The 6,000-nt window shown below is 36.6% G+C and overlaps 1 protein-coding gene across 3 annotated transcripts in view; it reads left to right on the top strand.

The window, feature by feature from the left end:
• The window catches only part of FBXO34 (F-box protein 34), a 79,902-nt gene that overhangs the window by 59,526 nt on the left and 14,376 nt on the right, over nucleotides 1-6,000 (top strand). The window contains exon 1 of one of the 3 annotated variants that reach the window (XM_015566501.1): nucleotides 2,545-2,711. The exons of the other annotated variants lie outside the window; for them this stretch is intronic. The gene's annotated coding sequence lies outside the window, so the exon portion shown is untranslated. Of the gene's footprint in view, nucleotides 1-2,544; nucleotides 2,712-6,000 lie in introns of those variants that run through there. 3 annotated transcript variants of the gene reach the window in all.

The raw sequence follows: 6,000 nt of genomic DNA, 5'->3' as shown, positions 1-6,000 counted from the left end.
CTAGTTCCACAACCATCAAATCTCACAGAACTGGACAGTGCTATTCATCAGGCAGGTGTCAGATTCCTCACATCACCTTTCAACATCTCGTGGAGTCAATGCCAAGAAGAATCGCCGCAGCATTGAAGGCAAAAGGTGGCCCAACGAAGTACTAATGGGGTGGTCATAATAATCTGGCTACTCAGTGTGTGTGTATATATATCCCACGTTCAAAGGCTGTTAAATCACGTTGTTTACCCATATCTTCAGAAAAGAAATCACTTCTGTCATGATAAACAACCTGCTTCCCTATTTATAATGGTCTGGCCCTCTAGCAACTTCAGCACAAAATTATAGCTAATTTGCCTACAAACGTCAGGTGGCCATAATAATCTGGCCACTCAGTGTGTGCGTGTGTGTGTGTGTGTGTGTGTGTATTGTTGTGCAACAGAATTTTAGTACTATTAGTTTTTGTGTGCCATGAGATGAAAAAGGTTGAAAATTAGCTGTGTTAACAACCTTTGATGACTGAGATGTTGATTTTTGAGGCTTTGTAGAGAAATAAGGAAGTGTTGTGGTAGAACAGATTTTTCCTTGTGGGAGGTAGGGTGGGATTTGGGGAACTGAGCTTATGCAGTGTTCTCCAGAGGGCACCAGGCTGCCTCACCAGACTGGGTTTCTCACCCATCAAATTAGGTAGATCCATTAGAGACTGCATGACAATGAAGGGCAGGTGTTTTTTTCAGTCAAAGGAGTTCCTTAGCATTTCCCCCTTTATTTGGAGGCCAGATTGATGAAGATGTAGAGGACTAGGATGCTATTGTAGAATAGTTCCTGGCATTTACTTTTCATGAGTTCCTCTTATATGTGAAATGTTCTGTGCTTGATCTTGTGGGGTAATCTATAAAATATCAGACAGGGACCCCTACCCTTCATGAGTTGATGGTATTGTAATGCTTTCCTTTGGACTTTTTGTTCACCTTGGATCTATGTATGTTTAGTTATCTTTGGGTCTTTATTTACTGGGCAAAGAGAAACATTTCTGCTAAAATGAACTTAAAGTGACTTTGGTTTGTGACTTATTTTTCCTTTTAAAGAATGGATTAACTACTGGGATTTGAAGGTTTAGAAAATACAGCCATAAATATACTGTACTTATAATTAGGAACCTCTGTACCACTGATTTGGTGACCTTTGGGCAGGATTTGACTCTTCTAACTATTAATCATTTGTTATATAAATATGTGTGTATACATGCACACAGGCTTCATTTAAAATACTGTAAAGCACATTTAAAAAATGACTCAGCACTTAGCGTTCTAAGATGAACTGCCACTTGTATATTCAATCACTAAATTAAAATATTATGTTGTAATTAGATTCATATTTATGTTCACAAATATATTCATTAAGTAGATATAATCTATGTAAGTATATTTAGTAAGTATAGTTATGATTTATATATTAATTATATATTCCTTAAACATATATCATTCATTAAAATTACTTATTACACTTTGGTCAGTTTCCACATTTGTGAAATGGGAATACCAATAATTGTATTGATTTCATAGATTTCTCATGAAGATGAAATTAATTAATATATATACAGTAGGTCCTCGGGTCACGTCAGAGATCCATTCCTACAGCACAATGTAATGCGATTTTCGCCGTAAGTCGGAACCCACCTACATAAGCACCTATGTCACTCACATGGAGCACATACACAGCAGTAATGAAGTGAAACAGTAAAAATAATTTTAAAGAAAGATAATTCCTGACCTTTACTTGTGGTAAATGAATAATAAAAAACATAAAGCACATATGTACATATGTCAAAATGACAGCACTTTTTTTTTTAATAAATAAGTGGGAGATGGCGACATAACCATGAAATGACATACATCAAGTCCAATGTAACCCAAGGACTGTCTGTACATATATAATGAAACTCTTTAGACTAGTGTAAAGTTTAAGTGCTCAATAAATATCAGTGGCTATGTTATTATTAGTAGTAATATTTTAATATTGATGCTGTCATTTTTCTCTTCCTTGTGGGTGAATGTGGAGGAGAGTGGCTTGTTATAAAATGACTAGAGGCCTGGTGCATGAAATTCGTGCACTCGGGGGCGGGGTCCCTCAGCCCAGATTGCAAGAGGGCACAGGCCAGGCAGAGGGACCCCACTGGTGCATGATCGGGGCTGGAGAGGGACACGGGAGGTTGGCCCGCCAGGGAGGGACTGCCAGAGGGCTTCAGGGCGTGTCTGGCCCGTCTTGCTCAGTCCCGATGGGCTGGACCCCAGCAGCAAGCTAACCTATCAGTCAGACCGTATGCCCCCTGGTGGTCAGTGCATGTCATAGCGAGTGGTTGAGTGGCCTTAGCATATCATTAGCATATTACACTTTGGTTGACTGGCCAACCAGACGACCGGACACTTAGCATATTATATTAGGCTTTTATTATATAGGATTTTATTTAACTGCCTGTGTTTGTTTCTCTTTCATTTCTTTTTATCTTTCTTGTTGTTTTCTGATTTCCTGTCCAGTTTTCAGTAATGGGTGTGGAGTAGGACAAGAACTTATGTTAGTTGGTGCCCTGTGTCTGTACCAGGAAGGAGTGGATGTATCAGACAGCCTGTGGCTTGGTGGGCAGGGACTTACAATGAGCCCTGCAAAGCTGCCCTGCCCAGGGAACCACTGAATTCTACAGTTTCTTCACTTCAAATCAGATGGTATGCAGCTCCACACTGTGTATGTGTTATGAACATTTTAAAAGACCAGTAATTATGGAAAAATTCAGTTAAGTACAAAAATATAGAAATAGTATGATAGTCCCCCACTTAGCCATTACCCAGTTTCAGGGCCATTTTTGTTTGATCTATACACCCAACCATTTCTTCTCTCCCATATTGTTTTGAAGGAAATCTCAGACATATAATTTAATCTAAAAAGATTTTAGGATGTATATCTTAAGAGATGAGAACTTAAAAATTTAGACATACATGTATACATACACAGATATTAATTTTTACATTATATTTGTTTGATTTAGGGTCCACATAATTAAAGACTCTTTTGATGTATAGGCTCCCCTCAATCTCTCTCTTTCTGTTTCTCTTAGAATTTGTTTGACAAAACTAGCCTTATTTTGTTCTATAGTTTCTCCCTAATCTAGATTTTGCTGTTTTGTGTCCCTTAGGTATTCAACTTTTCTCTCTCTTGTGTGTCCTGTATATTGGTAGCTGATTAAGGATTGACCAGATTAGTATTGATTTTTTTAAAGTGCCTTCCACCCCCATCAGGAGCATGTAATGTGTGGTTGTGTTTCAGTTTTGGGATGCTAGCAGCTACTGATGATAAATGCCTAGATCTGTTAATTCACTAAAAGTTGAAAAATTGTAGTATCTATTTCTGTCATTCCGTCCCCTTATTTTTTTAATCAAAACTGATCAGGAAGCCCTAACCGGTTTGGCTCAGTGGACAGAGCGTCAGCCTGAGTACTGAAAGGTCCCAGGTTCGATTCTGGTCAAGGGCATGTACCGTGGTTGCCGGCACATCCTCAGTAAGGGGTGTGCAGGAGGCAGCTGATTGATATTTCTCTCTCATCGATATTTCTGGCTCTCTATCCCTTTCCCTTCCTCTCTGTAAAAAATCAATAAAATATATATATTTTTAAAAACTGATCAGGAAATAAATTTTATTTAAGTCATTTAATGGCTTTATTTTATTTTGAATTAGTATTCTTTCTCTATGGCTTTGTAGCAATAATTAAAATATAGTACTTTATTTGGTGTTGATGTGCAATATACTATATTAAGTTGTTGGTTACTGCAGAATGACTCCAGACCATACAGTTCATCTAGTTAGGAAGTTGTCATAGAGTGCTTACTGATGGTTATTTCCCAGCTAGAAATACGAATTAGGGATAAATATACACTCTAATTAGTATGTAACTTCTCTATTTGTATAATATTATAAAGTACTGTTTTAAAGTATTACCCGCTTATGTAAATTATTTTTAAAATGAGCTATGTGTTTGATTTTCTAAAAATCCGTTCTAGGCTTGATTTGGAATTGGGAGTAATAAAGTCTAAAATATGTCTCTTTAGTATAGTTAGCTTTGGTGTTACTTATAGAAGACCTAAGTTTCAAAATTGTACAAATTTTTGGTAAAATTATAGAAGAGGCTTGGAAGATAATTTGGGTTTTTTTTCAGTTTTCTAATTTACAGTATGTTCTAGTGCATAACTTCTGCCTTTTACATTTGAGTATTATCCAAAGGGTCTGGTGCCCACTGTGTCTTTGAGGACCTTCCAAATAGTTCTCTATTAATATTTATAATATGATATTTTTATTTTTGGAAATAATTTATTTGTTTTTTTGGGAAAAATACCATTCACCTCGTAGATATTTCATTTAAAGCAAGCAGCTGCAGCTGAGCACTATAAAGTGTTCTAAAGCCTAGGGTTTGACCAGCTGGGGTGAGCTCAATAAGATTGTCTGTGGTGGGGTTAACAGGGGAGATTTTCTTCAACAGACCAGATAACTGACTTCTTTCCCCTCATATTCTCACTACTCCCTTTCTTCTTTACTTTCTTCAGATCTTGTTCAAGCTCAATGTGCTCTTTAGTAAAAGCTAATAAGTATAGTTGAATATAATCTTCAGGTACATCTGCAGTGGAATAAACCTAATTTTTGCTTTTCTTTGGGGGATTTTGAGAGTCTGCCTTCCAGATGAACTTAGACCTGTGATCATTTTAAATGGACATAGAAGGGAAATTAAAGTGTTAGATCAGGAAATAAAACTCAAAAGTTTCAGCATTTTGCCAAATGAATCTTTAGGAAGTTTTTGTTTTTTTTGTGTGTGTTTTTGTGTGTGTGTGTGTGTGTGTGTGTGTGTGTGTGTGTGTGTTTTAGCAAGTTATCTTTTAGGTAACTCTTCAGAAAATGATGTTATAATATATCTCTTAAATGAATGGCAGTTTTGCTGTAACTGGTTTGGCTCAGTGGATGGAGCGTCGGCCTGCGGACTGAAGGGTCTCAGGTTCGATTCCGGTCAAGGGCATGTACCTTGGTTGCAGGCACATCCCCAGTAGGGGGTGTGCAGGAGGCAGCTGATCAATGTTTCTCTCTCATACATGTTTCTAACTCTCTATCCCTCTTCCTTCCTCTCTAAAAAAATCAATAAAATATGTTTTAAAAAAATGAATAGCAGTTTTGTTTTCTGAGCCTTCACTTGTTAATACAAGCTTGGCAAAAGTAAGTTTACAGTTCATATAGAAAATAATACAATAATTAAGAAATAAGAATAAGAATAAACTCTGTTTCATGTACTCACAACTGCAAGCCTACTTTTGCCCACCCTGTACTTTGTTAGATCCAACTCAAGGCTAGATTGATCCAGTTGAGTGCTAGTACAGTAGAAATGAACGTTACATTCTTGCCTTGTTGATTCAGATTGCTTCATGTAGAATACATCATTTACTCCAATTCAACAAACAGTTTTTTGAGTGAGACTTTGGGGCAATCGCTGAAATTATCCACAGAATTCCCGAGGTGGAATAGTGAGTGGAATTCCACATAAGGTTCTGTTTTGACCAGCTGTCCAGAGCTGCTTTTTGAGGAAAATCAGAGACTACCCTTGAGTAGAGAGAGTAGAATACAAGCCGTGTCTTAAAATTTTACAACACAACATTATCTTTGTTGGCTTTGAGTTTGGTGTGTAGAAAATAATGATTCTTTTTTTCAGTAAATAAGAAACCTACTAGTAATTTCTACCTATTGTTATTTTCTCTTTTTATTCTGAGATTTTGTGCTAAATTGCAGGTTTTTCTTAGTTTAGATTTTCTGAAATGATGGCTTATTTTCTTCTCTTTATTGTTGGTTGGAAGGATTAAAATTTATTCCGATATTATTTGGTTAATCATTAGCTACTTCCAGATCTTTGGGAATTAGCTAAATGTAAACATGGTTACTACATGTATTCTTATTTTCATTTGTTTGTTTTATTGTTTTGTTTTC

This window comes from Myotis davidii, unplaced genomic scaffold (assembly GCF_000327345.1).
Source record: "Myotis davidii unplaced genomic scaffold, ASM32734v1 scaffold281, whole genome shotgun sequence".
Lineage (NCBI taxonomy): Eukaryota > Metazoa > Chordata > Mammalia > Chiroptera > Vespertilionidae > Myotis > Myotis davidii.
The sequence above is the reverse complement of the archived record's forward strand: the minus strand, read 5'-3'. Positions and strand labels throughout refer to the sequence as shown.